Here is a 27,157-nt window from a genome sequence, read left to right on the forward strand (position 1 = left end):
ATATTATTATTTAATTATTTATGGCTTTATATTGCTATATTTATAATCTATTCTTGGTTGGTGCAACTGTAACGAAACCCAATTTCCCTCAGGATCAATAAAGTATGTCTATCTATCCATCTATCTACTTTACCATATTCAATTTATACACTTTAGTTCATTTACGTGTAATGCATCTGTAGATTTCATCCTTACTTTCATAAGTTATTTTCTGTTATGTGAGTTATGTGTACTACTGTGCTTTACACTCTAGTTTGGAGAAACATTGCCTCGTTTAACAGTATACATGTATACAGTTAAATGACAATAAACTTGACTTGAATTTGTCTTAAAGTTGCAACACTTTTTAACAAGCTTGGAGAGGCCAACATGTTTCCTCTTCTTTTTGAGACTAAAAGTCCTGTAAGAGGCCAACAAATTGGGATGGTAGGCAATTCATTGAAGCATCACTTCCCAATTCCCAACAAATCACTCTGGAACTTTCAACCATGCCAAGGAGTCATTATTTTTCGAGAAATGCAATTCTGGAATTCCCCGCGACTCTTCCTCCTTTCTCTGAATTACGTTACTGGGAAGTGTGGCTGAAGTTTTACTTGTGGTGATATAATGCTAGTGGAAAGTGTCTACCAGCTTACTCATCCAAAGAACAGCAACAAGAGTTTAGCAAACAAATTTGTTCTGAGGGAATAACAGATAAAAATGGGAATTTGTCAAAATATATAAAGATTTTACAGTTGAACTTTCTCAGAGGCAATTAATTATAAATTTGAATGCGTTTGAAACAAGTGTCAGGCTTCAGAGTCTGTTGGGATGAACTTGCAGGTCAGGGGATATTAACAACACTGGGCCCACTTTGAGTTTCCACAAGACTTTATAAATCAACAATACTCATTTGTTAGGCGATGACAAGCAGTAATAAAGATCTCAACTTGTTACATCCCGTGGCTTATCTTTCAACTGACAGTGTCACATTGTTGGAAGGAGCTGTATCTAAAAACAAGGGTATCCTTAGCAAAGGACGCACATTCAAACAATCACATGCACCCCTCATCGCACTGAGTCTTAATTATCAATTGAAGAAATTAATTAATATGTCAATATTGCTTCTGCTTTTTTGTCTTACACATGTAACCTTTCCTTTCACTTTAACTCCAGATACAGTACTGTGGAAGTGTTCGGCACATACAATATATATAGCTAGGAGGCCTAAGACTTTTGCACATTACTGTAGTAATTTTATGTATTGCACTACTCTGCTGCCACAAAAAAAAACAAATTTCATGACATATATGAGTGATGATAAACCTGATTCTGATATGGGTCTCTGTTGTGGACCAAAAATGGGAAGGGGCAGGGAGAGGGGAATCAAGGTTGGAAATATAGGAAAAGGGAGAGGGGAGGGAGCGGGAAGCACCAGAGAGACATTCTGTAATGATCAATAAACCGATTGTTTGGAATCAAACGACCTTGCCTGGTGTCTCAGGGCTGGGTGTGTCTGCACCTGCGCCACCCCCCACCCTTGGCACTCCATCCCTGCCACCTGCCCCACGCCCCACCCACGACACTTCTCAACATCCTTTGCTCCCGCCAGGTTTACAAACTCGCCCTTAGCTCCAAGATGACAAATGCAGTGCTGGGCAAGAGTCTTAGTGACCCTAGCTACATACATGTGCCCAAGACTTTTGCACAGTCCTGCATACAAGGACAAATTACTTCTTGGAGTAAGGTTTCAGTCATTACGGGAACACATCCCCTCACTTACTGACAACACACAAGCACCTGTAATAGCACCACACTATTACCAAGAACCTCTATCCTATAGATCAAAAAAAGATACAAAAAGTGGCTGCTCTCTGCAGTAAGCTTATATATACCATCTCACTAAATTCCAACTAGTTTGAATTATACATGTGTGTCCATGTACAAGGCAGAGTTGGCTTCAGTGCAATGCTAAAGCTTAATAAAACTCATCTTCCCACTTGCTGTTCATAGTCTGCTGTTTCTCCTAGTTTACTGGATATATTTGCAGGGAATATTGTACAATTCTTCCTTCTCTTATCACTTGTGACAGTCTGTTATTCCCACCTCTGCAAATTTTTGCTACCAATGCAATTATGTCAAAAGCAGTCTGAAGGGAAATAATTGATATGAAAATCACCTGAATGGATCTTGGCTGTGAAGAAACACACGGAACAAACCCTTTCAGTGTAGTGTTTTCCTTGACAGTTTGGAAATATAAAATATAGCCAAAAAAACCCAGCAATTTATGACTCCAAACGTTGCCCAATTATCTTCTTTACTCTCATAAACAGTGCCTCTTTCACCTCAGGCTGCTGAAGAAGTTTGGTATGCCCCCAAATCCTAAGGACTTTCTACCGGGGCACAATTGAGAGCATCCTGACTGGCTGCATCACTGCCTGGTATGGGAACTGTACTTCCCTCAATCGCAGGACTCTGCAGAGAGTGGTGCGGACAGCCCAGCCCATCTGTAGATGTGAACTTCCCATGATTCAGGACATTTACAAAGACAGGTGTGTAAAAAGGGCCTGAAGGATTATTGGGGACTCGAGTCACCCCAACTGTTCCAGCTGCTACCATCCGGGAAACGGTACCGCAGCATAAAAGCCAGGACCAACAGGCTCCGGGATAGTTTCTTCCACCAGGACATCAGACTGATGAATTCACGTTGATACAACTGTATTTCTCTGTTATATTGACCGTCCTGTTGTCCATAAATTACTATTAATTGCACATTGACGGAGACATAACATAAAGATTTCTACTCCTCATGTTTTTGAAGGATGCAAGTAATAAAGTCAATTCAAATCAATAGGGGTGGGCATTTGCTGTATTTTAACTGTTCTATCCAACAGTTTGATCACTCACTGTGACTTAAGCCATCAAGTCACCAACCTATCAGGCCAAATGCTGTTTCTGTCTTCCTTTCTCATGTCCAAATTTCTCAACATTGTTGGGAAAGAAAGTGGGCTATAGATGTACAAATGGCATTACTTTGTGTGCTTGTTATAAATACATTCCCCCCAACTGATAAGGAAGTGAATAAAGCACAGGAAACAGAATACTGGCCCCACAGCAACTCTTTGTGGGTGACTGTGCTTTCTGTAGTACCCAGGACACGGTGGCGGAGTGCTTGCACAATGCTTTATAGTTCCAGTGACCTGGGTTCAATTCCCGCTGCTGCCTGCAAAGAGTTTGTATGTTCGCCCCGTGACACCGTGGGTTTCCTCCGGGTGCTCTGGTTTCCTCGCACAGTCCAAAGATGTACTGGTTGGTAGGTTAATTAGTCATTGTAAATTGTCTCAAAATTAGGCTGGGATTAAATCGAGGGGGGGAGAGAGAAGAGAAGGGCCTATTCTGCACTCATCTTAATAAATAAAATAAAAAAATAAATCCCTTGTTCTCATTGCTAACATCTGGAAGGAGGTATTGTACTGCTGCTGCAAAGACAACAAATTTCACGATATATGCTGGTGATATTATGTGGAAGTCGAATCTGGATAAAGTCACTCAGAGACCGTATAAGTACAAACTCTTTATTCAAAGCACCCGGGGCTTACTCAGTTAGTTGCTCAAACACTGTTCCTGTCCGGTCCACCAACTAGCTCAGAATTCTGCCTACAGAACGGATATAGTCGTTCAGATATCCCCACCCCCCACACATACCAAGCTGGAGTCAGACTTATCTATTGCTTGACAGTACCGAGAGACAAATTACAGAATAGGCATAATGGCCTAATACACAGACAGGCCAGAGTGGTCTTATCTCTGCACATGACTCCACAAAGAAACAAAGACCTTGAAAAACTGTCTAACTCCGAGAAGAAATATAGCTCAGCATGGCTTAGCACATCTGTTGATCATCAGCGGTTTCTTTCAGAAGGAACAGGCTGCTATTGTTTAACTAATGTGTTAACCCTTTTACATACATTATCAATTAAACCTGATTCTGATTCTATACTACATACAGAACTTCCTTGCTCACCTTGGTCTTTTTCATACGAATAGTCTGTCAGCGGAGAACTCGATAACAAGACAGCAAAAAGGAAAATGGACAGGAAGCAAGTGATGGATGGTAGGGGGAGAGTGAAATGGTGGCCATACCTTCTCTGACTCATCTTTTTCACTCTGCTAAGAGGTGATGAACAGAGCTTAGAATCAGACTGGGACCTCTCTCCTCCAGATTCTCTGTGATATTCACCAGATTGAGAACAAAATCAGGCCAGCTACCTTATCTTGCCATTCTTCAATCGACACAGTTGAACTCAGGATACCTGAATATACACTCTGGCTTTGTCTAGATCATACTGAATGACATGGTGAGGGTGGGGGAGAGTTATTGCTTTGCCATTGCTTGGGTGTGGAGGGGACTTTTGGGGTTCTAACATTTTTACTGTCACTCATTCTTTAGGGTACACTTCTGTTTTGGTGGACGTCTGTGAAGAGTAAGAGTTTCAGGTTGTACACTGTATACATTCTCTGATATTAAATGGAACTATTGAACTATTAATAGATATCATCCGCAAAAGATAAAGTCCTATTTAGGATCAATTTGACTGCACTATTGCCTAGGTATTTCCATTTATAGTTTTGACTCTTTCTAGAAGAAAAAGATAATCTCATTCCAAACTACGCATCTCCTTTGTTTCCTTAGTAACTCCATTAATCAGACTGGCAGAAGTAACATTGCCATTTCCTCAATTTGAAATTTGACTGGAAGTTTATATGAATCTCTATCAAAACTGTGTTTTTCTTATTAAACTAAGTTTATAAATGCAAAATTTGATAAAGTGTTCCACTACACTCTGCAGAGATTATGGCAAGGTATAACATTGTGCTCCATTTCGAAATAGAAAGAAATTGATTTAAGTATGTTCAAGAGCATATTAAAAAAGGGTCCACTAAAAAAACAATTCAGTACATTAAGTCATAGAAAACTACTGTAAAGAAATAGGCCCTTCAGCTCATCTAGTCCATGCCAACCCATTTAAAGTGCTTACTCCCTGCACCCAGACCATATCCCATCCCATCCATGTACCTATCCAAACTTCTCTCAAACATTGAAATTGAAACATCATTCACCGCTTGCATTGGCAGCTTGCTCCACACTCACACTGCCCTCGGAGTGAAGAAGGTTCTCCTTCATGCTCCCCTTAAGTGAAAGCAGTTTTTTTAAAAACTGTTTGGAGTCAGCTGTCAGAAACAAGTTATTCTGTTCTGAGAACCGTTTACGGTCATGAGGAAAGGACTACCTAGGTAAAAGGTGACAGACCTACCTAGTTACGAGGTAAATCATCAATGCCCCTTCAATAAAGGTCAACAGGATTGAAGTGGTTGAGGGTTGCTAACTGGACGCAAGTCAACTAGATTTATTTAGGAACTCACATGAAATCCTACAGTGTAAAAAAATAAGTAGATAGAACAAAAAATAACACAGGGAAAGCAACAGTTGGGTGAGGCAAAGCTTTCATCTGAAAAGCCTCTGGACTGACACAGTGAACAAATAAAATGACCCACAACTTTGTGACCTGTAAAACTGAAAGAAAGGGGATATGTTTACTGAGGGAATAAAGAGAGTGGAGACGATGATAGTGTAGTGGTTATATAAAGGCATCCGTTAGTCTTGCGAGACCATGGATCTGTGCCTGGAAAGTCTTCACTCTCCAGGGTGCAGGCCTGGGCAAGGTTATATGGAAGACCAGCAGTTGCCCATGGTGCAAGTCTCCCCTCTCCACAACACCAATGTTGTCCAAGGGAAGGGCATTAGGACTCATACAGCTTGGCACCGGTGTCGTCGCAGAGCACTGTGTGATTAAGTGCCTTGCTCAAGGACACAACACGCTGCCTCAGCTGGGGCTCGAACTGACGACCTTCGGATTGCTAGTCGAACGCCTTAACCACTTGGCCACGTGTAGTGGTTATTGTAAAACTATTGCAGTACCAGTGACCCAGGTTCAATCCCTGCCCCTGCCTGGAAGGAGCTTGTGTGTTCTCCCTGTGACTGTGTGCGTTTCCTCTAGGTACTTCAGCAACCCAAATCGCAAGGGCTGGTGGTTTAAATGATCACATGGGTGCCATTGGGCAGCGCAGTAGTTCCAGGTTCAATTCCCGCCACTGCCCGTAAGAAGTTTGTACGTTCTCCCTATGAATGTGTGGGTTTCCTCCAGGTGCTCCGGTTTCCTCCCACAGTCCAAAGACGTACCGGTTGCTAGGTTAATTGGTTGCTGTTACCACACTGTATCTTGAAATAAAAATAAAGTAAAATATTAGGTTCTGAAGCAAATAAAAGGAACTGTCAGAGGAAAATGCTGCAGGTCAAACAGCATTCCTGGAGGCAAGGGAATTGATTTGTCTGCTGGGAACCGTGCAGGTATTTATCCTGAATACTTTCCACTGACCCAAAATGCCAACCATCTCTTTCCCTCCACTGAGGCTACTGGCTCAATTGTCACACAAGAGGAGATTCCCATTCATAAATTGGTTTCGCTCACTTCCTATCCATACTGACCATAAGATACAGGAGCAGAATTAGGCCGTTTGGCCCATCGAGTCTGCTCCACCATTTCATTACGGCTGACCCATTTTCCCTCTCAGTCCCGATCTCCCGCCTTCTCCCCGGATCCTTTCAAAGTTCAGAAAGTTCAAAGTTAAATTTATTGGAGTACATACCTATCACCACATACAACGCTGAGAATCCTTTCTCTGCGGGCCTATTTAGCAAATCTATAGAACAGTAGCTGTAAACAGGGTCAATGGACAGCAAACTGAGCAAATGCAAATATAAATAAATAGCAAAATATATATAAGGAGTATGAAATAGCAAGATAAAGAATCCTTAAAGTGAGACCATCGGTGGTGGGAACACCAGAAGTAGAATGAGTGTAGTTATCCCCCTCTGTTCAAAATCCTGATGGTCGAGGGGTAGTAACTGTTCTCGAACCTGCTTGTGTGAGTCCTGAGGCTCTTGTACCTTCTACCTTGCCATTGACTGAGAATCTATCAACCTCTGCTTTATATATACCCAGTGGTGGATGAGTAGAACAAGCAACATACTCAACTGCATTGGAAATAATAAGAACTAAGCTGAGAATACTCTGCAGTTCAGGCAGCATCTGTGGGGATGGATTTAGATTGCTGACCATTCATCAGAACTGTGCTGCACATATCCATTGTGCAACAAGTTTATCATAGAGATAAAACGGTCAGGTGATTTCCATCCACATGTGTAGATCAATTGCCTCTGTTCAAAGATGCTTTCTGACCTGTTGAGTATTTAGTGTTTTTTTCACCCATATTTATATCTTCCAGGTTTTTTTGCATCACACTTCAAACTGATGCCAAGTTCACACCTAACAATTTTAAATTTAAACTAATTCCCCACTTACTGGGAACTGAAAACTATTGGGATGAACAGTTAATTTCTTATGGACTGTGGACCATGGTCTCTCTTTTGGAGCTTTGCTGTTGCTGGCAGAGTGGGTGGTGGGAGTGCGGATGCTTTCCGCTAGAATAATTTGGGGGAGGGGGTTGATGCTGCTTGCATGTGGGAGGGGGGCAGGGGGCTTTTGGGGGTACTTAAGTTTTTTTTCCGTTATTCATTCTTTGGGGTTTTCTTCTGTTTCGTGGGTGTCTGTGAAGAGTAAGAATTCCGGGTTGTATATTGTATACATTCTGTGATATTAAAAGGAACCAGTATAAAAAAACGCAGAATGAGGCTTCTTCGTAAACTTTCATTTTTTTTAAAAGGAATGAATAGAGACGGGCAGCATATAGATTTAGAACTTCCCTAATGTAGAGTAGTCCATAAGGAAATGTCACCACAGCACAAGGTCGCAAGCGTAATTGTGGTCATCATGACCGTTTTGTGAAAGCCTCGACATTGCATTCACCTCTGCGAAATATCTCTAAAAGACCCGTCGATATCGTATAAACACGGTCCTCAATGCTGGTCAAATGGTTGCAAGAAACTGCGCGATTGGGTATCGGTATCAAGCGCCGCTGACTGAGCTGTGCAGTCTCCGTCCACGCCTGTTTCAGGGGAATATTTGCCAAGGCAAAACATTTTCATTTCTTTAAGGAGAAGGGTGGTGGGTGGGGGGAAAAGGACTGACCCTTCCAGAACCTCAGCTGTCTGGAAATTCCCAGAATGATTACCACCCAGCCAGTCCTAGTTTCAGTTTTGACTGAAGAGTTGTAGATAAGGAATGAATTCATTTTCATATTCTCCGTATAAACAGTGGCGAGATCAAATACTGTAATAACTACCTAAAGGCAATCAAAAATCAGGAATCTTCCACGGTGGGGTGCGTTCATTACATGCACGCTGCACAAAAAAAAACGCATTGAAAATGCCTCTTAAAAGTGTTAATTAAAATCACGCAGAAACAAAGCACTGGAGCAGAACATTGCAAAACTGAATCGGAAAGGAAGGCAGCGTGTTTCTAGCCTGGCGGACGCCAAATAAATCCCCCCCCCCCAACGATTTACCATTCAACACAATACACACTCTTCAGGTCAAGCCAATCACATGATTAAAAATCTTAGCGATTATCAGGTAACAACTAGCGATTCCACCAGGAGCTCCAAAAAAACAGTTGGGTCGATTTCTTGTACCGTCGCACTAACGTATAGGAGAGAAAGATTTAAAGCAATACAAAGAAAATCGCTCCTTCCGGGGGTCCTTACAAAAGAAACCTCCACGCCCCGTATTTCTACAATGACTCCAAAATTACTCTACCTAGCTGCCCCACAGGCGTTTGATTACAGTTTGTTGACTCCTCGTTCTACAATGTTAAATTAAAAGGAACGAGGAACGACATTGTCCTTGATTCGTAAATTGACACCATTCCGCCTGAAATAACCAGGAGGGGAATTCGAGGAGCAAAATAGTTTACATCAATAGTAGATTTCCTAATTCTGACACATTAATTACGCTGGATGCAATTCTCACAAGTTTAGTATAATATTATTAATTAAAAAATATGTAGCTGACTTCGCTTACCCGAGTGAGTTAAAATCAAGATGATGGGGGGGGGGGATCTTTTATGAACTGAAAAGATATGGGAAGCCGGTCAAATCAGAGAGAAAGCAGGAATCCCCCCTTCGCAATTCACACATCGATACCGCGTCATCCTCTGCAAGGTTTTCACTCCTGACACAATGTAGCGGGTACCAAGCTTTACAGTCAGTATCGTCGCCCTGCTGGAGGGGGGGAGGTGGGGAAGTGTGTAGCTGCTGCCGGGCGTATTTATCAAAACTTGAGCAGAAAGCGGCTTTGTTTCGTCCCAGTGAGCGTGTGCATGCGCGGACAACGGGCTGCTGTTTGCATACAAACCCAACAGGCTCCATCTCCTGCTCGGATCGGAATCACATTGCCTGTCGCCACCCCTACTGTCTGGCGGAGGTGGTAGGGCCCACAACAATGTTCAGTGTATTGGGGATTCGGTGAATGTTGCCAAATACGATACAATGAGCGGAACTGGGATTTTCAATAGAGCTCTCAGCTTCCTGCAACTCACCGAACGCCGCACGTTCAGCGTCCCTTCTTACCAAGCCTCTCTGGGGAGTTCTTCTGCTAACCCGTTCCCTTTGCCGAAAGTTATGACTTTTAATGGACACCTCCGGCTCTGTGGCGTGGTTGCTTCCTGCAGATCTTGGGGCTCACTTTTTTTTAAGGTTTACGTATAAATTTGTGCACCCCGACATTCTCTCTTTTTTCTCCTCCAAAATGCTGATAAATATACGTGTCATCTTCATGGGCCATTGGCAGTGACATAAATGGGAAGTAGTGTTTTTTCATTTGAACATCAACCTCCATAAGATCTTAAGATAAAGGAGCAGAATTAGACCATTTGGCCCATCGAGTCTGCTCCACCATTACATCATGGCTGATCCAATTTCCCTCTCAGCCCCAATCTCTTGCCTTCTCCCGGTATCCCGTCGTGCCCTAACCACTCCAGAATCTATCAACCTCTGCCTTAAATACATATAATGACTTGGCCTCCACAGCTGCCTGTGGCAAAGAATTCCAGAGATTCACCACTGCCTGGCTGAAGAAATTCCTCCTCATTTCCGTTCGAAAAGGATGTCCCTCTATTCGGAGGCAGTGTCCTCTAGTCTTAGATGCTCCCAGCATAGGAAACATCCACCTGCACTCAGTCAGGGCCTTTCACCATTCAGTAGGTTTCAATGAGGTCACCACTCATTTTTCTGAATTCCAATGAATAGAGGCCCAGAGCCATCAAATGCTCTTCATATCACAAGCCGTTCAATCCTGGAATTATTTTTGTGAACCTTCTTTGAACCCTCTCCAGTTTCAGTACATCCTTTCTCAGATAAGGGGCCAAAAACTGCTCACAATACTCCAAGTGAGGCCTCGCCATTGCCTTATGAAGCCTCAACATTACATCCTTGCTTTTATGTATTCTATGGGTATATAATATTGGTTTAAAGGTGTTTGTAACATCCATCTAATGGGGCTTTGAAATAAAACAACAGCTCTGTTTTCATCAGAGCAGTATGCACTATGCCATCCTATTCAGTTTAATTATATCAGATGGCTGCTGGCAACATTTCCAGAAGAACACGTTCATAATTACCTGAGAAGTGATATCTTCCGTCAACTGACAAGGACAGTCCGTCAGCGTGAGTAAATGTGGAAAGTGACTGTATGATAAGACAGTGAAGAAATCTGTGCTACAAAAAATGTATCCAGTAAATTACTTGCAACACACATAAAAGTTGCTGGTGAACGCAGCAGGCCAGGCAGCATCTCTAGGAAGAGGTGCAGTCGATGTTTCAGGCCGAGACCCTGACGAAGGGTTTCGGCCTGAAACGTCGACTGCTCCTCTTCCTAGAGGTGCTGCCTGGCCTGCTGCATTCACCAGCAACTTTTATGTGTGTTGCTTGAATTTCCAGCATCTGCAGAATTCCTGTTGTTTCCAGTAAATTACTTGACACTTTAGCATATGTGTGAAGTAAAAGCAGAAAATTGTCCAAGATACCCAACAGGTCAGGCAGCAACTTTGCAGGAGAAATTATGAACTCAAAAGTCTGCAGATGTTGGAAATCCAAAACAACACACACACACAATGCTGGAAGAACTCAGCAGGTCAGGCAGCATCTATGGAGGGGAATAAACAGCCAACATTTCTGGCTGAGACCCTTCATCGGGACTGAAAGGAAAGGGGAAGATGACAGAATTTTTTTAAAAAGGTGGGGAGAGGGAAGGAGGCTAGCTGGAAGGTGATTGGTGAAGCCAGGTGGGTGAGAAAGGTCAAGGGCCGGAGAAGAAAGAATCTGATTGGAGAGGAGAGTGGACCACAGGAGAAAGGGAAGAAGGAGGGAACATGATAGGCAGGTGAGAAGAGGTAAAAGGTCAGAGTGGGGAATAGAGGAGGAGGGGAGGAGAGGAAATTTTTTTAACTGGAAAGAAAAATTGATGCTTGTGCCGTCAGGTTGGTGGCTACCCAGACAGACTATATATAAGGTGTTTATCCTCCATCCTGAGGGGAGTCTGATCTTGGCAGAAGAAGAGGCTAAGACCGGCATGTCAGAATAGGAATGGGAATCAGAATTAAAATATTTGGCCACAGGGAAGTTCCGCCTTTGGCGGATGGAGCATTAGTGCTCGAAGCAGTGGTCCCCTAATTTAAGATGGGTCTCCAGAATGTAGAGGAGGTCGGATGGGGAGCACCGGACACAATAGACAACAGCAGCAGATTCACAGATGAAGTGTAGCCTCACCTGGGGGGACTGTTAAGGGCTCTGAAGGGAAGTGAGAGAGGACGAGTACGGGCAGGTATGGCACTTTGGCCACTTGAAGGGATAAACGCCAGGAGAGAGATTAGTGGGGAGGAACCCACATCCCCTTCAGCTCCCGAACGTCAGTGCTCACCCTATCTTCCTGTTGCCTTCACAGTGATAGAGTTCGTCTTGTCCTTACCTACCACCCCATCAGCCTCCACAGCTTCTGCCATCTCCAAAGGATCCCACCATCAGACCTATCTTCACCTCCATTTTCCACAGGGATTGCTCCCTCCGCAACTCCCTTGTCCATTAGTACCCCCCCCCCACTAATCTCCCTCCTGGCACTTATCCCTCCTCTACGTTGGTGAGACTCTTTGTAAAGCAGGGGTCCACTTCACCGAGCACCACTGCTCCATTTGTCAGAAGCAAGACTTCCCGGGAACCGGATATTTTAATTCCCGTTCTGACATGTAGGTCCATGGCCTCCTCTTGTGCCAAGATGAGGCTACTCTCGAGGTGGAGGAGCAACACTTTATATTCTCTCTGGGTAGCCTCCAACCTGATGGCATAAATATCGATTTCTCCTTCCAGTAAAAAAAACCTCCCCTCCCCTCTTCCTCTATCCTCAACTCTGAAATTTTACCTCCTCTCACCTGTCTATTACTTCCCCCTGGGTCCCCTCCTCCTACGGCCCACTCTCCTCTCTTACCAGATACTTTCTTCTCCGGCCCTTGACCTTTCCCTCCCACTTGACTTCACCTATCGCCTTCCAGCCAGCCTCCTTCCCCTCACTCCATCTTTTTTATCCTGGCATCTTCCCTGTTCCTTCTCAGTCCTGAAGAAGGATCTTGGCCCAAAACATTGACTGTATATTTATTTCCATAGATGCTGCCTGACCTGCTGAGTTCTTCCAGCATTCTGTGTGTGTAACTTTGAGGGAGGTACAGAGTTAACAAGTAATGTTGCTCTTGCACCAGCAGAACTGATGAAAGGACATTGTATCAATTCTTAATGCATGGATGCATTTCTAAATGACAATAAAAGAGGACTGAGTGTTCTCATAATCTAATCTGAACTGGTGACTGTTTTCTTTCTCTCCATAATGTTACTCAGCTGCTGAGTATTTCCTGGATGTTCTTTTTTTATTTCAGATTTCCAGCAACTGCAGCGTTTTGCTTTGTTCAATTAAAGTGCAAAGCTCAAAATAAATTTATTATCAAAGTAACCCTGAGTTTCATTTTCTTGCAGATGTACTCAGTGAATCCATTACAGAATAATAACCATAATAGAATCAATGAAAGACCACACCAACTTGGGCATTCAACTGCTGAGCAAAAGACAACAAACTGTGGAAATACAAAATGAAATCAATAATAATAATAAATAAATAAACTTTGACTGCTTTGAATCGGTGGACTGGACTGTATTCAAGGGATTCATCTTCGAGTCTGAATGAGTACGCCACGGCTGTCGCTGACTTCGCTAAAATCTGTGTGGATGAGTGCATGCCTACGAGAACCTACTGTACATACCCAGACAAAAAGCCGTGGATGAACTGGGCGATCTCGTACTAGCTTGGTGGCATTCAAGTCTGGTGATCCAGGACCAGACAAGAAGGCCAGGTATGATTTACAGCGGGCTACCTCAAGAGCGAAAGAACAATTCTGATTGAGGTTAGAGGTGGAACTGGGTGCACATCAATTCTGGCAGGGTTTGCAGGCCATTACTTCCTTCAAAGCAAAATCAAACATCATGAGTGGGGTGACGCTTCACCCCCGGATGAGCCTTTTATGTCCGCTTGAAAGGGAGAATAAAACTACAGCGATGAGGATCCTTACAGCACTGTGGCCTCTGTCTCGGAGGTTAATATCAGAACGTCTTTCGAGAGGGTGAACCCTTGCAGGGCCACATGCCTGATAGTTTACCTGGTAGGGCTCTGAAAACCTGGGTGCGTTGCTTGGATTTCCAGCATCTGTAGATTTTCTCTTGTTTGCCAGTGATATTAAACCTGATTCTGATTCCTCCGACACTTCAAAGTCATGCAGGTTAGTAGGTGTTAAGCATGTCACAGGTCGCTTCTTTACACATCAGAAGATCCATACTTGGTGATAAAAGAGGACACTGATGACTTGTTCACTCCCCTCCAGCACCACCATATTGAAAGACCCAGACAGAGTAAAGTTGGAGAGGATATTTCCTATAATGGGGGAGTTTCAGACAGGAGGGCACATGCTGAGAATCCCTTTAGAATGCAGATAAGGAGGAATTTCTTTTGCCAGAGGTTGGTGAATGTCTGGGATTCGTTGCCACAGGAAACTATAGAGGCCAAGTCATTTGGTATCCAGTGCCTGTAAAAAATATTCCCCCCCCCCCAGAAGTTTTCATGTTTTATTGTTTCACAGCATTCAATCAGTGGATTTAATTTGGCTTTCTTGACACCGATCAACAGAAAAAGAATCTGTTGTGTAAAAGTGAAAACAGATCTCTACAAAGTGATCTAAATTAACTACAAATATAAAACACAAAATAATTGATTGCAAAAATATTCACCCCCTTTAATATGACAAACCAAATCATCACTTGTGCAACCAACTAGTTTTAGAGGTCACAGAATTAGTTAAGTGGAGATCACCATGTGCAGTCAAGGTGTTTCAATTGATTGTAGTAAAAATACACCTGGATCTGGAAGGTCCAACTGCTGGTCAGTTAGTATCCTGGCAAAACTATACCATGAAGACAAAAGAACACTCCAAGCAACTCTGTGAAAAGGTTATTGAAAAGCACAAGTCACTGGATACAAGTACATTTTCAAGTCACTGAATATCCCTCAGAGTACAGTTTAAGTCAATCATCAAGAAATGGAAAGAATATGCCACAGTTGTAAATCAGCCTAGAGCAAGCGGTCCTGAAAAACTGAGTGACCGTGCAAGAAGGGGACTACTGGGGGAGGCCACCAAGAGACCCATGAGAGCTCTGGAGGAGTTTCAAGCTTCAGTGACTGAGAGGAGTTTCAAGCTTCAGTGACTGTGCATATAACAACTCGCAGCTTTAAGGGAGAGTGGTAAAGACAAAGCCACTGTTGAAAAAAAAACTGACATGAAATCTCAGCTAGCGTTTGCTAGAAGGCACGTAGGAGACTCTGAAGCAGGATGGAAGAAGGTTCTATGGTCTGATGATATCAAAATTGAACTTTTAGGCCATCAGACTAAACGTTATGTTTGGCGTAAGCCAAACACCACACATCATCAAAGACACACCATCCCTACTGTGAAGCATGGTGGTGGCTGCATCATACTGCGAGGATGCTTCACTGCAGCAGGCCCTGGAAGGCTTGTGAAGATAGAGGGTAAAATGAATGCAGCAAAATACAGGAAAAGCTGATGCAGTCTGCAAGAAAACTATGACTTGGGAGAAGATTTGTTTTCCAGCAAGAGAATGACCCTCTACCCTCTAGCTAAAGCTACACAGAAATGGCTTAAGAACAACAAAGTTAGTGTCCTGGAGTGGTCAATTCAGAGTCCAAACCTCAATCCAATTGAAAGTTTGTGGCTGGACTTGAAAAAGGCCGTTCACTCACAATCACCATGCAATCTGACAGAGCTTGAGCAGTTTTGTCAAGAAGAATGGAGAAAAATTGCAGTCCAGATGTGCAAAGCTGATAGAGACCTATCCACGCGGAGTCAAGGATATAATTGCTGACGAAGGTGCATCTACTAAATACTGACTTGAAGGGGGTGAATACTTATGCAATCAATTATTTTGTGTTTTATGTTTGTAATTAATTTAGATCACTTTGTAGAGATCTGTTTTCACTTTGACATGAAAAAGTCAAAAGTTTTTTTCTGTTGATCAGTGTGAAAAAAGACAAATTAAGTCTACTGTGTTCGATGTTGTTAAACTACAAAACATGAAAACTTCCAAGGGGAGCTGAATATTTTACAGGCATTGTAGTTAAAACACAGGTTAATAGATTCTTGATTAGTAAGGAAAAGGCAGGAGAATGGGGTTGGGGGGAGGTAAATAATCAATCAGCCATTATAGAATGGTGGAACAAACTCAATGGGCTGAATGGCCTAATTCTGTTCCTGAGTCTAAAGGTTTTATGGTCAAAATCTCTCTTTTTCAAAGCTGTTCAGGCCCAAATTTCCACTTCATACCTCAGCAAATTCTATCCTCTAATTTCCTGGAAGAATACCTCAAAGCAAGTGTAGGGGTCCAAGAAAAAATCGCAATGAGGTCTCTGAGCAAATGTCTTGATCTCATTCAAGGCTTTGCTGAATTTTACACAACATTCTGGAAAGGCTTATCTTTAAGGCTGTTTTCTGTACAAGTAATGTGCTAACTTCAAAAGTTCTTGATGTTATTGGACTTGACCATGTGGGCAGCTACCTGTACACTTTCTGCACAGACATTGTGTGAAAAGCTTTGGTAATATAAGGATTATATTTCAGATTTCTACCACCTGCAATTTGTTCAATTTCAAACACAATAAAAGGTCAAGTACAGAAATAGAAAGCCTTAATATATTATTATATAAAGCCTTAAAATATACTTCTGCTAAAATGGCAACACGGGCATGGTCACTGCCCTACTTAATTGTATGTTTAATGATTGTAAGATCCTGCTACGGATTAAGAACTTAAAGTTTTGCAGGTTTACAACATCAATGAATTGCTTGTAGGAGGAGAAAAAGTAGGATCTGTGCGGCGTGCTGCCGCCTCAGTTGAAGAAGGCGTACTGTCTAATAGCGACTGACTGTCTGGGTCGTTTTTCTTGTGATCGCAAGACCCTTTTGGACAGTGTTTATGTGGTATGCCGCAGGTCTGATTCACCGATTTATTGGCTGAAAGCAGGGGTGGACAGCGGGGACTAGGCCTCAAGCCGCGGTGTCGCCTGTTGACAGCCACCAGGAGAGAGGCGTCGGAGCCGGTGCGCTCCACTGGGGGGCAGTGTGGCGTGGCGTACGAGCTGGAGTCGGTGCTGCCCCCAGGTGTTTGCTCGGCAGAAGACAAGCTCTATTGTGGCTCAAACGTGGACTTTTTCAAACTACTGTATGGCTGTACCTTACTGATACCTTTATGTGATTGCTATCAGACCGGTTCAGATCACAGCTCCACGAGGTTTACTCGGTTCTGCGTTGAGCTATGAGACTCCCTTGCAGACTTCACTTCAGAACACGATTTGCTTGCGGGTTTTTTTTTACCTGTGCACATTGGGTGTTCGACAGTCTTTTTTTTCCATATGGGTTCTTTCATTTTTTAAAGATTTTTTTATGGGCATGATGAGTTTTTCTCTCTGCACATTGGGTGTTTGAGTCTTTTTTTTATACGGGTTCTTTTTGATTTCTTTGTTTCGTGGCTGCCTACTAGGAGACAAATCTCAAGGTTGAATACTGTATACAACCTTCGATAATAAATGTACTTTGAGTCTCTGAATCTCGTATGTGCTGTATGTGATCCGTGCTGTGAAACTTCGTACAGTCTTCTGTACCCTGTTCCCAGAGTAACACTGTTTCATTTAGCTGTATCATGGGGTATTCAGGTCTGGTTAAATGACAATTAAATTTGAATCGGATTAAGCAGAACTTCATTTTCCTAGAGTTGACGTGTTTGTGAAATTGAATCTGATATTGAGGATCTAACACCGCATCAATTTGCCTCTTTTTGTTTTCTCAGGGTATTGAAAGAACAATTGAAATAATTCAGTTCTATGATTCCCAGTTTACTGCCGCGTCGGGCTAATGGGAGCAAGAGCCGTTTACAAGTTAAAGGCGTAGAAAGATTTATCTTGATATATTTACGGAGGCTAAAGATTATTTGCTAGATTTCTGCAATGAGAATTAGGGCCAAGTACTTTCTTCTCACTCAATGCATTCGTGATTCTGAAATTTAAGGTGATATATAGCATTGAAACACAGGTTGTGAGAGCTTAAATAGGCTTTATGTGAAATAAAATAAAATCATTAAAATTATATTGGAACTGCTTTCACCATGAGAAAACACCTAAGGCTGAAGGAACACCAATGTGTAATTGGTTGTAATAACATTTCATATTCTATCAGAAGGGCTACTCTAAACTTACAAAGATTTAATACTGTACTTCCAACAAAATTTAATGAATACATTGACACCACTAACTTCATAAGTACAGAATCATTGCAATAGTTATCTTTCTGTTAACCTCTTTATTTTTGGTTCAATACCTGACACTGTCTGTAAGGAGTTTGTACATTCTCCCCGTGACCACGTGGGTTTCCTCCGGGTGCTCCGGTTTCCTCCCACAGTCCAAGGACGTACCAGCTGGGTAGGCCAATTGGTCATTGTAAATTGTTCTGTGATTAGGCTGGGGTTAAATCGAGGGATTGCTGGGCGGTGTGGCTCGAAGGGCCAATTCCGCCCTGTATCTCGGTTCATAAAAGATGAGTCATATCCGACAGGTGTGAACAATGTTCCCTCTAAGGTGAACGCGTGTGCACTTGCACGCATCTTTTGCTCCTAACGCACAAAGGAATTTAAACTGCGCACATGTCAGCTCCTTGGCATTGCAGATGTTGAATGAGAGGTTGTTGTTGTGGCACCACTCGGTCAGATTTTCAGTCTCCCACCAAAGGTGGTGTCAAATTCATCAAATTCTTTAATGAATTTGATACCACCTTTGATTTGGCCAACGGTGGTGGTGTCACCAGCAAACGTAAATATGGCATTGGAGCTACGTTTAGCCTCACAGTCATAAGTACAAAGTCAGTAGAGCAAGGGGGGTAAGCACACAGTCTTGTGGTGTGCCTGTGCTGATGGAGATTGTGGAGGAGATGTTCTTACCAATCTGAACTGTCTGGGGTCTCCAAGCTAGAAAATCAAGGATCCAATTGCACAAGGAGGTATTGAGGCGAAGGTCTTGGTGCTTATTGATTAGTTTTGAGGGGTTAATAGTGTGGAATGCTGAGCTGCAGTCGATAAAGAGCATCCTGATGTATGCAACTTTGCTGTCCAGATGTTCCAAGGTTGAGTGAAGAGCCAATGGAATGGTTTCTGCTGTGGACCTGCTGTACCGGTAGGCAAATTAGAGTGGATCCAAGTTGCTTCTTAAGCAGGAGTTGATTTGTTTCACCACCAACTTCTCAAAACACTTCATGACTGTGGACGTGAGTGCTACTGGACGATAGTCATCGGGCAGGTTACCTACTCATCGGGCAATTACCTACAATATTCAGCAGAGCAGGCAGCAACAATGGAAAGAAAAACAGAGTTAATGTTTCTGGTCAATGATCCTTCTGATGAAAAGTTATTGACTTGAAACATTAACTTTGCTTCTCTCTCTACAGATACTCCCTGACCTTCTGCATACTTCCATCATTTGCAGCTTGTACTTGAGAAGAGGCATTCGGGAAGAATACAATGCCTTGAGTCCATGAATTGGGAGCTTATAAAGGCTCTGTGCAAGTGATGGAATGAGTAGAGCATCTCACAAAACTATCCCCCTCACCCCTCACTTCAACCACTTTCTGTCCCGCCCACCATGGCCTCATGCTGCCCGGGAATTAGAATTAGAATTTATTTAACTTAAATCTTACATCCATCCCACAACATGAGGGAGTAAAAACATTTGTGTTATGACTCTGTTGCAATGTACAGACATGTGAATTTAAATGTCTAATGGCTTGTACAAAGAAGCTGTCCTGTAGCTTATAGATCCTGGCTTTAATGCTGTGGTACTGTTTGCAAGATGGAAGCAGCTGAAACAGTTTATGGCTGGAGTGACTGGTGTCCCCGGTGATCTTCCAGGCCTTCTTTCTGCACCTGCTGCTGTAGACGTCCTCAATGGAGGGAAGTTCACATCCACAGATGTTCTAGGCTGTGCAGTGCCCAGCAATCAAGGTTGGTGCAGTTCCTGTACCAGACGGTTATACAGCCAGTCAGGATGCTCTCAGTGGTGCCCCTGTAGAAGATCCTGAGGATTTGGAGGCTCATGCTGAGCTACTTCACTTGCCTGAGGTGGAAGAGACGTTGTTGTGCTTTTTTTGCCACACAGCCGGTATGTACAGTCCAGGTGAGATCTCTGGTGTTGTGTGTACTGAGGAACCAGTGTTACTGCTTGTTATGCCACAGGCATCTGGGGCAGCAGCATGTCTGGAGGTGTTCAGGGCTTCCTTCATCATGTCAGTAGCTTCCTCTTGGTTGTCACTAGTCAGTCATCCAAGTTCCAGGTGGAAACTCAGGGATACCATCACGCTCATGTCAAAGGGTTCTTCATTGCTGTTTCCATAACAGCTTTGGTTGACTATTCAGGTTTGTTAGCCCTGAGCTGAATCCAGAGCCCCCACCCCAAACCCTCAGCCCACCGAACCTGGAGGACTGGTGGATCACTCTTAGTCTGGCCTCTATCCTTTGACCTGTTTGGCATGGGTGACCCTACCACGAGCCAAAAGCATAAACCCCTGACTCCAGCCAACACAGCTCTCCAGGTCATTGAGACACGCAAGCCTCCAAACCCAAGGACATAGTTGTGGTCCTCAAAGTCAAAGCAATTTATCCTCAATCCAAAAGGATTGTGCCTACATCGTAAATGATGTATATCTGGCTGCTTTTTCCAACCACATGATGTTGAGCATAACCTTGAGCAATTAGTGAGTTCAAAAAATAAATAGCAAATAGCCAAGCTCTGGAAATTATATCGTAACATTCTGGATTCCCAGAACTGCAGATTACTTTCTCCGATATGGTAAATGTTATTGCTTTTTAGCGACCAGTGACTTTAGCATAAGGCCCTCCACAGATCACCTCTATGTTTATTGGCAGTTTCGACTCACAAAGCCAAATGGATCTGTGGTCTGAATTTACAACATTCCCCGTCAAATTCATAAGAATACCAGATGTTTGGCTGCCTTTCAAAAGTATGTTCTCCTGCTCTGGTCTCCGCTCCCAAATGTTCCGAGCCCTTCACTGGAACAAGAACTGGGTGGGCAAAAGGTTTGCTTTCCAACCATTGTGTTGATGTGCAGAACAAAAGGGAGTTGCTGGCTTATCAGGGCAATCACACCTATTTGTTGACAGCCCGCAAAACGCCAGAGGAACTCAACAGGCCAGGCAGAGTTTATGGATGGAAAAGTGCCATCAGTGTTTTTGGGAGATAACCAGTGTAAAATGGCAGAGGGAAGGACTGGAGCAGGAGGCTGTAGGTGGCAGTTCGGTCCAGGTGGGGGGATTGATGGGCAGATGAGGGAGAGTGGGAATGATGTCGGGAGCTGAGAGGTTATGGGTGGAAGTGACCAAGGACTAAGGATAATAGGATTGATTCCAGTCTCTGCCGTCACTTGTGCCTCAATGCCTAGTCGTTACTTTTGCAATCCAGTCTTGGCATTCCAGCTGACATGGACTTGAGATTCCAAGTCATATCCTCCCACTAACAAAGACTGCCAACCCTCAACATTGCACATTTCCTTCACTGTCTCCGCTGATCTGAATCTCTCATACAAATGTCTGTTACCTCCAGGCCCAGTTATTCCAGTATAACTATGAGATGGGAGCCAGGGAGGAAACATAGAAACATAGAAAACCTATTACCGCAATTTTTGGTTTACCAATGATGGAACATAGTTACTTATCCTCTTTAGCTCGTCGGATGATTGCATTTGTTACATTAATGGCTAGAACATCCATTTTATTGAATTGGAAAGAGATCAATCCTCCTAACTACATTTCAATGGTTTTCCTGAACTATATCTTGTTTAAATTTAGAAAAAATCAGAAGTGTCACTTTTGATCCTTCGGTTAAATTTGAAGAGACTTGGAGGCCATTTATTCAACCCTTTCATATGATGTAGCTTGACCTTTTCCAAATCCTTTTTATTAACTTAAAACATATGGACAGAGGAGCGGAGTTAACAACATTAATGACTGTATTCGATGTAATATAATAGCCCAGCTTTGTTTAGTTCAGTTTAGTTTAGTGTTTTTTTTTATTTTGGGTTTTTAAAATATTTTTTTCATTTTTCTTCTTATGTTTAATTATATTAAGAGTTTGGGAGATCTAATGTACTTGTATTATCTGTAGTTTTTACTTGCATATGTCAATTACCAATAATGTAATCCCAATCTCTTTGTATTAGTATTGTTGCTATGTTTATGAATTTGAAAATTAATAAAAAGATTAAAAAAGAAAGAAAGAAAACCTACAGCACAATACAGGCCCTGCAGCCCACAAAGCTCTGCCAAACATGTCCCTACCTTAGAACTACCTAGGCTTTACCCATAGCCCTCTATTTTTCTAAGCTCTATGTAGCCATCCAGGAGTCTCTTAAAAGACCCTATCATTTCCGCCCCCATCACTGCCGCTGGCAGCCCATTCCACGCACTCACCACTCTCTGTGTAAAAAACTTACCCCTGACATCTCCTCTGTACCTACTTCTAAGCACCTTTGTGCTAGCCATTTCAGCCCTGGGGAAAAGCCTCTGACTATCCACACAATCAATGCCTCTCAAGGAGGAAGGAAATGCTGGGGAGGGCGCCAGATTAGAGATGGGGGCCTCTAATCAATTGGGGACTCTTGAAGGTTTGGTTATTGGAGAAACTGACTGACAACCTGACAGTGGAGGTATTGGAGAAGGTGATGGGATTGGTATTGGTTTATTATCATGTGCCAAAATATGGAGAAAAGCTTGTCTTGCATCCTGTTCCTACAGATCAGATCATTACACAGTGCATTGAGGTAGAACAAGGGAAAACAATGCAAAATGGAGTGTAAAGGCCACTAAAAAGTGCAGTGCAGGTAAACAATGAAGTGTAAGGTCAGAAGGAGGTAGACTGTAAAGTCAAGAATCCATCTTATTGTGCAGTAGGTTCATTGAAGAATCTGGTAACGATAGGGTAGAAGCTGTCCCTGAGCCTGGTGGTACGTGCTTTCAGGCTTTCGCATCTTCTGTCCGAAGAGAGAGGAGAGAAGAGAGAGTGTCTGGGACGTGTGGTGCTTTTGAGTGTATTAGAGTTGGGTGTTATCCAAACTCATTCTTCATGTAATGGTACTGAGAGAGGCACATACTGTAGTTGAGAAATCAGAACAGGCTAAGGGAAGACCCATATTGGCCTCTAGAAGCAACTTATTGAAAAGACCATAAGACCCTAAGATACAGGAACATAATTTGGCCCATCGAGTCTGCTCCGCCATCACGTCATGGCTGATCCATTCTCCTATCAGCCCCAATCTCCTGTCTTCTCCCGGTATCCCTTCATGCCCTGACTAATCAAGAATCTAGCAACCTCTGCCTTAAATATGCCCAAAGACTTGGTCTCCACAGCCCCCTGTGGCAATGAATTCCACAGATTCACCACCCCAGAGCTAAAGAAATTTGTTCCTCATCCCCATTCTAAATGGATGCCCTTCTATTCTGAGGCTGTGTCCTCTGGTCTTAGACTCCCCCACCATAATGAAGGCATCCTCTCCACATCCACCATATCCTTTCAACATTCAAAAGGTTTCAATGAGAGGTTTCGCCCTCCCTTCCTCATCCTTCTGAATAGAGGCCCAGAGACATCAAACGCTCTTCACACGACAAGCCACTCAATCCCAGAATCATTTTCGTGAACCTCCTTTGAACCCTCTTCAGTGTCAGCACATCCTTTGTTAGCTGAGGGACCCAAAATTGCTCACAATACTCCAAGTGAGGTCCCACCACTGCCTGCTGAAATAGTGAAATCAGATTACATCCCATTACATCCTCGCTTTTATATTCTGTTCCTCCAGAGAAGCTAAAGAAAAGACCACAGGTCTTCTGGCTGTAGCTGAACAGTAAGAATGGAAACAGGCAAGGTCGGTTGGATAACAGAGGAGAGACATTTAAGGAGAACTGTGTGAACAACTGTGCAAAAGACTGCGAAGAGCAAGAGAATCACGAAGGGGAATTACTTTAGTCAGAGGGTTATAAATCTGTGGAATTTGTTGCCACAGGCAGCTGTGGAGGCTAAGTCATTGGGTGCATTTAAGGCAGAGATAGATAGGTTCTTGATTAGCCGGGGCATCAAAGGGTATGGGGAGAAGTCAGGGGAGTGGGGATGACTGGAAGAATTGGCTCAGCCCATGATTGAATGGCAGAGCAGATTCAATGGGCCGAATGGCCTATTTCTGCTCCTATATCTTATGGTCTTATGGAATGATTTACTGGGGTTCAATCATGGAGCATTTCAGTTGTAACTCAGAAGAGAGTTGTGTCAGTGTCCAACACTCAAACTGTCCTGGCTCCTGACCTTTAAAGTCCCTCAGGCTGGTAGTCTGTAGGTTTGCAGAACTACAGAGTTTTGATTTTAGCTTGTGGCCAGCAGGCAAATAGCGTTTATTTTATGACGTGTCAGAGGCGCAGCGAACCCCCCCCCCCCCCCACTGAGAAGTTACACCCACAAGGCACACACAGGAAAGTAAGCAGAAGCCTGTCACAGTCTCACGACGGTGCCCTGATTCTTTTTACCGTTTATAAATACTCCTTGTTCAATGCATCACTTTGGAAGGGTTTCCCCGGAGGCTGCTCTCCTGATATCTTAGCATTCTGTCTGAGGGAGGGTTCGGCTTCTTTTTTTCACCCTTCTAGCCGTAAGCCAAGAATGCAACTTGAAAATGTTCCACAGTGATTTGGACAGAGAACATTCCTCTCCAGAGATTTAAAAAAAATTTCTTGCCAAAGTTATGCATCATATTAATTTAACTTTTAAGCCTTCCTTCTCATTTAGAGCAAGATTATTCTAAATGCAGCATCACTAATTTCAAATCCCATCATCATATTAACCTAGCTTTGAAGCATGTTTAACATATATCAAAAATAACTGAGAAAATTAATATTTAGTTGCAGATGAAATAAATTCCTACCATTTACATTGTAGACAACTTTGCATAAATGGTGGCCATTTACTATTCTCATGGATGTCAATCATGGTGGCAGTGTTTAGCAAGCTCCAGTTATACTATTTTGGGCTGACAGATCTTCAATCAGCTTTTCATACTTATTATTAGAAGCTGTCTACCTTTATTACTTCCTCCAAGAGGACCACAACCTTGTCGTAGGATTTGGGGGCTTGCGTGCCTCAATGACCTGGAGGGTTACGTTGGCTGGAGTCAGGGCTTTGGCTCTCAGTAGAGTCACCCATGCCAAACAGGTCAAAGGGTAGAGGCCAGACTAAGAGTGGTCCACCAGTCCTCCAGGTTCGGGGGTTCAGCTCAGGGCTAGTGCCCCGACTGTTCAAATGAAATTGTTACGGAAACAGCAATGAAGAGTCCTTCTACTTCTGAGTGCGGTGGTATTCCTGAGTCTCCACCCGGGACGGTAGTGAAAACAGAGAGGAAGCTGCTGATATATTGACGAAAGCCCTGAACACCGGCAGAGTTGGAGGACAAGTGAAGTAACAGGCAGTAAGTAAGTAAGAACTTAATGACTTAGTCAGTCAATAGAGGGACTGTTCTTAAAATAAAAAAAGATCGAATTTTAAATCGTGGCAGAAATAGGGACATTGAGGGTGTATACATAAAATATACTCAGTAATCAAGTTATCAAGTTACTAAATAACGACTAAAGTGGCTATTGCTGCCGTAGTCCATCTACTTCAAAGTTTGATGTTTTGCACATTCAGCGATGCTTTTCTACACACCACTGTTGTAATACTGTACATGGCTATTTGAGTTCCTGTCACCTTCCTGTCAGTTTGAACCAGTTTGGCCACTCTCCTCTGGCCTCTCTGATTTACAAGGCATCTTCGCCCACAGAACTGTCGCTCACTGGATGTACTTTTGTTTTTTGCACCATTCTCTGCGAACCCCGGAGACTGTTGTGTGTGAAAATCCCAGGAGATCAGCAGCTTCTAAGATACCCAAACCACCCCGTCTGGCAACAATGACCATTCCCACAGTTGAAGCCACTCAAATCACATTTCTTCCCCTGTTCTGATGCTGGACCTGAACCTCCAGGCCATGTCTGCATGCTTTTATGGATTGAGTTGCTGCCACATGATTGGCTGACTAGATTTTTGCATTAAAGAGCAAGTGTACCTAAAAAAATGGCCATTGAGTGTATCTTTAAATAATTCATTTGAAAAGCAAATTGGATTGCTGAGTTCATTAACAGAGATATAGTGTGTAAACATAAGGAAGTTAGTGTCAGTTCAGCTGGAATTTTGCATCTAACTTTGGGTGCCACCTCAGGAAGGGAGATGAGGCATTGGGCAGGTGGCAAAGGACCTTTTCTGGAATGATGCCAGGAAGCAGGTAATACAATCCAGTGAAAGAAAGAGAGAATTTGGGGTTGGTTTTCTCTGAGAAAACCAAGACATTAATACAGCAGCCTATATGATGCAGTGATTTTTTTCCCAACAGATTTGAGTTGCTACGGTCAAGAAAGCACAGCCTGCAGTTATGATGATCGTAGAGAAGGGTGGATAGTATGTAACTTTTCTCCTTTGGCGATGTATTAAAGACTAGGGTGCAGAGTAAAGGGTTTAGAAAGGGGCTGAGGAAGAATTTGCTCACCTAGATTCAAATCTGGAGCATACTGCCAGAGTGGATGGCGGGGTCACATACTCTTACAAAATTTAAGAGGTATGTAGAACATAGAAAGCGACAGCACATTACAGGCCCTTTGGCCCACAATGTTGTGTTGACCGTGTAACCTACTCTAGAAACTGCCTAGAATTTCCCTACGGCATAGCCCTCTATATTTTTAAGCTCCATGTACCTATCTAAGAGTTTCTTAAAAGACTCTATTGTATCCGTTTCCACCACCCCTACAGCAGTGCATTCCACACACCTACCACCCTTTGTGTGAAAAACGTGCCCCTGACATCCCCTTGGTACCTATTTCCAAGCACCTTAAAAATAGACCCCCTTGTGTTAGCCATTTCAGCCCTGGGAAAAAGACTCTGGCTATCCACACAACCAATGCCTCTCATCATCTTATACACCTCGATCAGGTCACCTCTCATCTTCCGTCGCTCCAAGGAGAAAAGGCCAAGTTTATGAATCATAAAGACACAGAAGGCTATGGACCAAGTGCAGGGAAATGGGAGTAGTGAAATTGGTAATTGAAGATTAATATTGGCATGGTAAACAAAGGTAGAAGAGCCAAGAGCCTCAAGACTCATACCACCAGGTTCAAAAACAGTTACTACCCCTCAATCATCAGGCTCTTGAAGAAAAGGGGATAACCACACTTACTTGTCCATCTATTGAGATGTTCCTACGACCAAAGATCTCACTTTAAGATGTCTTTATCTCATTATTTATTGCTATTTGTTTATATTTGCATTTCCACAGTTTGTTGTCTTCTGCACTCTGGTTGATCTTTCATTGATCCTGTTCTATAGATTTGCAGAGTATGCCAACAGGAAAACAAATCTTAGGCCTGTATGTGGAGATGTATAC

General features: G+C 43.1%; 1 protein-coding gene across 3 annotated transcripts in view; it reads right to left on the reverse strand.

Moving 5' to 3' along the window:
- The window catches only part of LOC140189932 (cAMP-dependent protein kinase inhibitor alpha-like), a 180,414-nt gene extending 171,084 nt beyond the window's left edge, over positions 1 to 9,330 (reverse strand). The window contains exon 1 of one of the 3 annotated variants that reach the window (XM_072246286.1): positions 9,020 to 9,330. The gene's annotated coding sequence lies outside the window, so the exon portion shown is untranslated. The remainder of the gene's footprint in view (positions 1 to 9,019) is intronic. The other 2 variants (XM_072246288.1, XM_072246287.1) reach the window with 2 other exon arrangements.
- Positions 9,331 to 27,157: the final 17,827 nt, after the last annotated feature.

The sequence above is a fragment of the Mobula birostris genome, chromosome 29 (genome assembly GCF_030028105.1).
Source record: "Mobula birostris isolate sMobBir1 chromosome 29, sMobBir1.hap1, whole genome shotgun sequence".
In the NCBI taxonomy this organism is placed as follows: domain Eukaryota; kingdom Metazoa; phylum Chordata; class Chondrichthyes; order Myliobatiformes; family Myliobatidae; genus Mobula; species Mobula birostris.